Below are 9,861 nucleotides of genomic sequence, written 5' to 3'. Positions count from 1 at the left end.
TATAAATTTCTTACCATAAATATATCAAAACGTAATTTTTGATCAGTAATATAATTGCATTGCATTTTGCATCCTCAGATTCCAGATTTTCAAATAGTTGTATATTGGCCAAATATTGTCATATCCTAACAAACCACACATCAATGGAAATTTTGAAAAATTGACACTTAAGACTGGTTTTGTGGTCCAGGGTCACATATAGTCTGAGTATTTGCAACTATTTACATTTTGTACGTCAGTTAACAAGCTGTTTGACCCAAACCATACCAAATAAAATGAATATATCAGTCTGTCAGTTTGATAGTCACTGAGAGAATTGAATAAAATAGGGAGCATGTGAGCTGCTTTATCCATAACAAGTTGGCTGGCATGATATATAATGATTTTGTTGACTGATTATAAAGATAAATAAGTTGTAATGTGCTAAATGGATGGATATTGAAATTCAATAAATTCTTTGCTTAAACATAATGAAACCAACAGTGAAGATATCAAGGACAAATGCAGGTTCACGTGATAGGATAGTGATATAAAATACTGACTTAACATAAAAATGTACATTTAAAAAAATCTGGACATTTTATGTATGAAATAAATAAATACATTTACTTTACAGTACACTCAAAAACTGAAGAAAATTAATGAATATACATTTGAACTACAAGCAAACAGAAAAAACAAATAATTAAACTACAAATAAATAAAAAATAACTGCCTAAATAAGTATTTTTGCACTACAAGCAAACAGATAAAAACAAACAACTGAACAAATGTTTTGCATTACAGGTAAACAGATAAAAATAAATAAGACAAAATAATTATGGTAATACATTTTTGCAATACAGATATATATATTTTTTTGCTACAAGCAAACAGACAAACAAAAATAAAAAAATAAATAAACAATTATACAATTTTTACAGTACACTCAAAAATAAAAACAGATACACATTTTGAGCTACAAGCCAACAAACAGAAAAAACAAACAAACAAACAAATATTTTGTGCTACAGGCAAACAGATAAAAACGAAATAAGTAAATATACATATTTTGAGCCAACACACAAAATAATGAATAAATTTTTCACTACAAACAAATAAATATTTTGCGCTACAAGCAAACAGTCGAACAAAAATTACAAATAAAAAATAAGTAAATAAACATATCGAGCTACAAGCAACAATTAGAACATATTTGTTAATAATAATTAACAAATAAACGTGTGATTGATATACAAACAAACAAACAAACAAACAAACAAATAAATAAATGTTTGTTTTATGTAGCGCGCTACAGGTAGAGGGCGCGCGAGAGCAGTCGGCAGGGCCAGTCAGAGCATTTGCTGGGAGCAGAGCACACCGATCATTATCAAAAACTACTGCGGGAGTCCAGCAAGAGTCACATCACACTCGCTCAAGTCCGATCAAACACGTCCAGAAACAGGAACGCCAGAGTCTGCATATCCCTGGATATTTGCCCTGCACGACCGCTCGGCTCCGGTGTGCCATCTAACGCAGGACTTTGGATATTATCAAGGATCGTAAGAGCAGGTTTGTTTTCTCCGCAGTGGGAAGGCTCGATCCACCCCCGAGTCTGATGATTTGAGAGGGAAGCAATGCATATTCCTGCTTCAGTCCACATTTCATCTGAATCTGCAGACGCACTCCACTGATCGATCGCAAATCGACCGCTCTTCATTTATCTTTTTCCTTCTAAAAGAAATCTCACCCGAGATTGCAACTGACGCCATTTTAAAGCGATAAAAACGCCGTTTGCTCGAGTTTGAGGGATTGTAAAGTGCTTGTCATAATCTAGTGGATGGATTTACTCTCGTAGACTTCAGCAGCAGCAGCTTCAGAAATGGGTGAGTTTTTACCTCTGCGCTCCTTTAACCACCATTTCAACATGCCATTTTTTTACGATATTATCATTTACTTATCTTACTTGATCTGTACGTTAATTGAACTGAAATGAGTAAACCGGTCGGGTTGTTGTGGATTAGTGAAGCACTTACAAACTGCAGAGCTCCATTTTAACCACAAGAAAAAAAGTGGACTATCGCCAGTCTGCCTATAGTGTTTGTTTAATTTGACTTAAAGCAGCAAAATCTACATATCTATCAATACTTATGGCAATCATTGATGAGGAACAGTTCCATAGACTACAAAAGGTGAATGTTTATCTAACTCACCCTGAAGGACAGTGAGAGGGTACCTGAGCTGTATGATCTGATATATAAAGTGGTATATTCAAAAGAAGAGGCATTATTCAGCGTAATTTACTGTAATCGCGGCCATGCATCAGTTTCCCGCTGATAGAGAGTAGGCGTGTGTTTGCACTGACAAGCGCCTATAGTAATTTCCACTATAAGCCACCGTGTAGGCTTGCTTTCCATGTCAGTGGTGTTCGTACTCATTACAGACTGAATGTGTCACAAAACCTAGCGAGCAGTCTATCTAGACAGCGTTTGTGGGCAATTGAACGTCCTGTGCTGCCTAAAATGCTGTCAAGTAGGTGTCTCGCTAGGTTTTGAGACACATCAGCGTTTTGTCTGTGATGGGTAGCAATGATGAAACTGTTGACCTAGTGTTTGGCTTCATATCTGATCTGTCATGGTCGAGATAATCTTTGCTGACGTTTACCATGATCGGATATTATTCAGAACGAGAATTTCAGTAATTATTAATATTCTCCATATATAGCCTATCAGATCTTAGATTAGTATCGTGCCCCTCATTTGATTGGCTGAGTCTGTGCCTAATTGCAGAAAGGGGAGGAGCTATGACAAGGTGATCTGAGTGGTTTTCTGAGCATTTTTGGATTGAAACAGACCCTGCGTCCCAATGTGCATACTATCCACCCTATCTGCCCGAAATAGTATTGAAAATTACTAATATCACACAGAATTTAGGATGGATAGTATGCACATTGGGACGCAGGCAGAATGTTCTCCAGGGGAACTTAAAGCCACCAAAATTCTCATTTCTTATAATAATTTTAAAGGAATATTGCACTGTTTTGTGAAAACAAATACATTTTCTCTTTTGAGACACTTTTATTTGGATATATGTCTCAATAGGAAAGAAAACACTATCACAACTTCTATTTCATGCCAACTTTTAATTTTGACACAGCTTGTTTGTCAAACACAACTTTTAGGAGACCGATATCATTTTAGAAAGCAAGCCAAGTGATATGCTTTGAATATCATACCTTAAAGGGATAACTCACCCAAAAATCCCAATTTTTTGTCGATACAGTGGAAGTCAATGGTAATCAAAATTGGTTGCCAACATTATTCAAAATATTGTCCACAGAAGAAAGAAAGTCTTACAGGTTTGGAATGGCATGAGAGTGCATGAATGATAGCAGAATGGGTGAACTGTTTGAATTTGATCTGTTTTGTTACAACAACGTTCACAATTTATCACATATTGTTGCTTAGTAGAGACATATTCTCAATATGTATGCTGTGGTTAGCACAAATATTGAAGTTCTGAAGAGAAATATGAACTCAAATCTGGCATTTAACCTAATTTGAGAGAAATGAGTGGTTTGGTTGCATCAGGGTTTGGTCAGAAGCACTGGTTTGTCTTCACTGAAATCTTATGAAATACTCAATACAATACTGTGATCAATAATAGAGGCTATATAGAGTTTCGGGACAATATAAAATCTTGATTTGAGTGTTGTATCACTGTGTAGCCTAGTTGTTTCAGAATGGAAGAGGAACTGTTAGTCTTCATCGTTTCATAGAAAGCCAATGGAAAAACCCAGGTCAGATGAGGAGACTGAACACGTTTATCAAAACACAAACACATCTACTTATGGAGCGCTTGCCCACAAAAAGATTCCAGAAAACCTATTGTATCCATATGCAGAGTATACGATTACACAAAAGAACCACAGTATTTGAGCAAAGGATAAATCCAAAGTGATGTTTATGTGTGTGAATGGAGCTCCCTCTGTTCCTGGCTATGGCTAGTTGCACTGGAGGACAGCCAAGTCCTGACAGGAGACAAAGGAAAGAGGGAGATATCCAAGGACATATCTAATTTTTGGCAGCCGTTCCAAACCAAATATCAGAACAAGAACACCTTTTGGCAGCAAGCTACAGGGGGAGGAGGACCGTTTCATTTTTTCTTCTTCTTTTGACTACAGCCATTTTGTTTTTGCTGCGGTCGAAATTCCGATCTCTCCTCAGTTTAAAATTTACATTTTGGCAGAAATCCATTTGCTTTTGTCATCGAAGAAAACAAGACAAGGGCGGCAGGTTTTTTTTTTTTTTTTTGTGAGTTCAAGTGGGATTGGCTGCACATTTGGAAACTTTGCTGCAGAAGGACGGTATCAGATGTGTTTCAGTTACTCGGGATGGCCGGCACCAGGGATTGTGTTGATGGATAACTCTCCAGTATTGTCAGTAATCAAAAGCGACAATCAGTCAGACTTTGATTTATGCTTGATCCTTAAATTTGATAAAAAAAACCTGTAAACCTTATCTATTAATATAGAAAAGGAAGTGGTTATTTGAATCTGTTTGCAGTTGTGATTTGAAGCACACAGTGGTAAACACTGACCTTCAGTTTGCTGTTGCTAAGCAAGTAAAATCACAAAAGGGCAAAAGATTACACTTAAACAGCAGCTCTCATCTGAAGTAGGGTATGAAAAACTGAAGAAACCAATAACATTGAATGCCTCTAAATTGACCTTTATTACTGTTCACACGCAGGCAAGCTTTACACAGCATCCCTGATTTCTGTGAACAATGTGATTTTCAGTAAAATATGCTCATGAAGTAATTGGATATTATTCTTATGGAATGGAATGAAGTGCTAAGCATTTTTATTTGCCATTATTTCACCTAAAAATGAAAATTGTCATCATTTTCTCACCCTAATGTCATTCCAAACCTGTATGACTTCAGTTCATCTATCGAAACAAATTCAGATGTTTTTAATAAAATCTGAGTGATTTCTGTCCCTCCATTAAAAGTCTATTCCACCAAAAACTTTTATGCCTCAAAAAGTTCATAAAGACATTGTAAAAGTAATCCATATCTTCTAAAAATAAATAATTGCTTTATATGATGAACAGATATAATTTCATTCCAAGGAGGGACAATAAGCATGAGAGAAGAACTTCATGTCTGTTGAAAGTTGTAGAGGCTTGGAAAAACATGAGGGTGAGTAAGTAATGACATAATGTTCATTTTTAGGTGAACTGTCCCTTTAAAGCTGCAGTCTGTAACTTTTGGCGCTCTAGCGGTTAATAAACAGAACTGCGTGCGTCTTGCAGTAGAACATTGTAGCTGGAGCTACTTCTCTCTGTTTATGTCTAAGACAAATCACGCAGGTACTGGGCTACTCCGCAGCGGTTCCACCAGTACCAGTCTGAAATAGTCAGATTATAAACGCTTATTATAGGTGTACTGTAGTGATTCAGGATAAGCCAAAAACACGGTTTGGAAAATGGATTCATGATGTACTCGCTTATTACCCTGCTAAAAAAAACAATAGATGCCCAATCGAAACCATCACAGAAATTCTAATGGTTTCCATTAAAATACCATTATAAACCATTCGCTTTTTCCAGTAAAACCATTACAAAATTCCTTTTTGTAGTTTGTTTTGGGCATTTTTCCAATAGGATTTAACATCCCACCAATAGAATCCATCACATACCAGTAGACACCATTATAGTTTCCATTAAAACCAATACAATTCCCATTATAACCATTAAATCCATTACATTTTCTATTGTGTTTTGGGCAGGGTTCTATTGTTTTTTTTTTAGCAGGGTATATTAATTTTGTAAATTGAGCACAAAAAAAAAAAGTTACGGACTACAGCTTTAAATAAATTGTTAAATTTCAGAGTAACATAATTAGAAATTACAACTGAGGCAGACACTTCTCACAGTCACCTAATAAAAGAAAAGCTTTATTCGGAAGTTAACAATATTGTTTCCTAACATTTACACTGTGAACCCTTTAGTTAATATCATCTCCACTACAACCTTAATAATTCTGTAGCTAATTTAAATGACATTGCGTTCTTTAAATTAAATTTAAATCATATTTTTTTGCATCTACAACTACAACACACAGACCCTCATAGACTTACATTGGAAAGGTGAAAATGGTGAACATCAGCAGTTACTAATGTAAGACTGTTTTGTCATTTTTAAGGCGGCGGTCACTTGAGTCGTGTTTTGCCCACAGTCTCCTGCCAATAAAAACAGTGCTCTGTGTAGTAACCAACAACAAAGAGTGCAAGTATACAGTATATTTGTTTAATTAACTTTTTTGTGGCTTAGTAATTACTCAAGACAGCTGTGATTTCAGTTCAGTTTATTTTGCAGGCCTACTTGTATCTGTTGTTTCTTTTTGAGGTGATTAGATTGTAAAGATCATCATTTCTGCCATGCCCCTCATGTAACTTCAGCACCTTTTCTCATTAGTGTTGTCTGTTGTGACAACTCAGCCATTCAAGAAACCAGATTTCCTCACTGGCCTTGAAATTAAGATCATGGTCAGCTTGCTTCACTTTGTGACTGCATCAGGTCAAGGCACTGGAAAAGAAAGCATGATTTTTTTAGACCGCAGACACATTTAGTTTAATTCGGTTTCAGTCCTGGCAACCTTATGCGACCGGTGAGTGTTTATTTACGTCCCACCACTGTTGTAGAATATACTTTGCGTAGCCGCCCAGAGCTACGCAACAAAGAGTATGTAATTCAGCCATGTCATGACAATTGATGTCTTGAACAAATGTGGCCAAGATTGTGAAGTTTCCTTTCATTTGTAGAACTGCAGGGCATGTGTCAGCCGTGCCACTTCTGAGGAGCCTATTGATGTTAGCCAGAGTAGACGCCTTATTTGATTTAACACAAACGAAAATCAGCCTGTGTGGGAGAAATGCTGTCCGTTCAATATGGTGTGCTGCTGTGTACATGGGTGTTCGATCGTTCAAGCTGACCAAACACTGAAAATATGTCTTGCCAAAAAGATTCCAGTTGATAGAAATTACATTGAACAGACTGTACTTCTGTCCCTCGCAGCCCTCCATAGCACCATGGGAAATATAACTGACAAGTGTTTCTTGCCAGTAAAGTTAGGCTGGGAGGTATTTCCAGTATTTACTATATATATATATATATATATATATATATATATATATATATAGCAACACTGTAAATATTGCAATGATTTTACTGCGCTTTTTATTTGGTCATTAAAGTTGCAACGAAAAGGAAGTAGTGATAGATATTTTCTTCCTTATTGTGATGTACATCTGAGTGTAATGGATTATGAAAAAAGAAAAAATGAAAGATGTTCATAGTAGAAGGGTGGGATTTAAAGGCATAGTTCACCCAAAAAAAACTATTCTGTCATTATTTACTCACCCTCAAGTTGTTCCAAACCTGTATGAGTTTCTTTCTTCTGTTGAACACAAAAGAAGGTGTTTTGAAGAATGTTGGTAACCAAACAGTTGACGGTAGCCGACTTCCAGATAGCATGGGAAAATTGTTAAAGTTGCTAAAGTTAACTGGTTGTTTACCAGCATTCTTCAAAATATCTTCATTTTTGTTCAACAGAAGAAATAAACTCATACAGGTTTGGAACAACTTGAGGGTGAGTAAATCATGTCAAAATGTAGGCTACTTTTTTGATGAACTATCCCTTTAAGCAGACTAAATGATTGGAGAAGTTCATACGTCACCAGAGAGAAGTCTGACATTTTCACCAAAACATTTTAATTTAAACAAATTAAAATGTGTATTACATGTATGAAGGAAATCACAATAATAAATACACTGAAAAAATGATTCATTGAGTTTACTAAATTTTTTTAAGGTAAATGGTTGCAATCAATTTATTTTAGCTACATTTAAATAAACAAATTTAGTTGACTAACTTTCAACATTTTTTAATTAAATGTAGCTAAAATAAATAGTTTGTGACCACTTACCTTAATTTTATTTTTCAGTGTACATGCTTAATATTGAATAAGATTGAAGACCGTTTTGTGGCTGTAAAAAATAGAAAACTTACGGAACAATTATTGTAAACAGTTCAGAATGAAAGTATATTTATTATTTCAAAGGAGTTTAAATTGTAAATGCATCCCATTTAATCAAAAAGATGGTAATACAGCTACTTAGTGTTTCCTCTGTGTTTACCAGACAGGATCTCAACAAATTGTGAGCATGGTTGTTTGGGAAGGCTATTTGTGAGTCTACCTCAAGCCTGCTCACTGTTCATGGCCTTAAAAGGGACTGGGACAGAGAGGAATCCTCTCACCACAGCAGACAGTCTTGACACCCGACTACAGATTGTGTCAGTTCAAAAAAAGTCCTTAGAGCACAGGCTTTGAAAGAAGTCAAGAACATACATCTCACTTCTTAACAATATATACTGTCATATTAAAAACAGTAAGATTTTTTTTTAGGAGTTTAGTTTTTAAAGGGATAGTTCACCCAAAAATGAAAATTTGATGTTTATCTGCTTACCCCCAGGGCATCCAAGATGTAAGTGACTTTGTTTCTTCAGTAGAACACAAGCGAAGATTTTTAACTCAAACCGTTGCAGTCTGTCAGTCATATAATGGCAGTCAATGGGACCCACGGATTTGAGAGTCAAAAAAACATACACAGACAAAACCAAATTAAACCCCATGGCTCGTGACGATACATTGAGGTCTAAAGACAAGAAACAATTGGTCTGTGCAAGAAACTGAATAGTATTTATATCGTTTTTTTACCTCTGATCCACCGCAATGTCCAACTGTCCTGAGCGCGTTCACAACAGCCGGCGTGTGACGTGTCTTCTTCTTGCTTTACGGCGGATCGCAGACTTATAAGTGCATTACCGCCACCTATCTCTCAAATGGACCATTGCCAATCTCAATTAGGAATCTCAGTGTCTTGCACAGATCGATCGTTTCGTGTCTTTAGAGCCGCAGGGTTTAATTTGGTTTTGTCTGTGTAAGTTTTTTTTTTTACTCTCAAAGCCGTGGGTCCCATTGACTGACAGACTGCAACGGTTTGAGTTAAAAATCTTTGTTTGTGTTCTACTGAAGAAACAAAGTTGGATGCCCTGGGGGTAAGCAGATCAGCATAAAATTTTCATTTTTGGGTGAACTATCCCTTTAAGCCTTAAAAATGTACGTATGAAATTCAGTGACATCACAACACTGGCCTGACAGGGCAATTGGCAGTTCTTTCATCCGAAACCCAGGTCAGCTGATTATCCTTTCTGTTAAGCCCTGATTACAGTTTCATTGTGAACTTTTCAGTAACTTATTAAAACGCCAGGCATTTGATTGAATTTTTTGCATTATGTCATCATTAAACCAGTTGAGCTGATTTTGTTGAGCTGATTTAGATGAATTTGTTCAGATAATTGCCCCCCGATGCTCTGATCATCTTAATTGAGATGCGTCAGAAAAGAGGGCAGATCAGTATGTAAAGCCCCTTGAGTATGAGCGTCTGAATTTATACCCCCCCCCCCGAGTCTGCCACAGGCAGCGCTGCTGACACAGAACTGCTTTATGTGTTGTAGTTACCCACGGTCTGCCCGGGGCATATTTGTGATAATAATAAACCTGTTCATGAGCCGACTGTTTTCTTACACAATTAGCGTGCCCACTCTGCCAGACAGAGCTTTCTGTTACATAAACTGGGTCTTAGGGTTTAGTATTGTGTAAGGGGCATTATGTTTGTGAGTGTATGCGTTACACTTATACAACCAGGAAACTAACTGATTATTGACTGGGCTCTTGAACAACCGTATTTACTTGTGAATCTTTGTGTGTACATACATACACAAAAAACCCACTCCTGTTTGTAAACAGAAAACA

At 36.4% G+C, this 9,861-nt stretch overlaps 1 protein-coding gene across 1 annotated transcript in view; it reads left to right on the top strand.

Annotated features, from left to right (window-relative positions):
- Positions 1-1,303: 1,303 nt before the first annotated feature.
- setbp1 (SET binding protein 1) overlaps positions 1,304-9,861 on the top strand; it is a 54,265-nt gene continuing 45,707 nt past the window's right edge. The window contains exon 1 of the mRNA XM_058775835.1: positions 1,304-1,865. The gene's annotated coding sequence lies outside the window, so the exon portion shown is untranslated. The remainder of the gene's footprint in view (positions 1,866-9,861) is intronic.

The sequence above is a fragment of the Onychostoma macrolepis genome, chromosome 05 (assembly GCF_012432095.1).
Source record: "Onychostoma macrolepis isolate SWU-2019 chromosome 05, ASM1243209v1, whole genome shotgun sequence".
NCBI lineage: Eukaryota > Metazoa > Chordata > Actinopteri > Cypriniformes > Cyprinidae > Onychostoma > Onychostoma macrolepis.
This window is presented reverse-complemented; position numbering and strand designations above follow the sequence as displayed.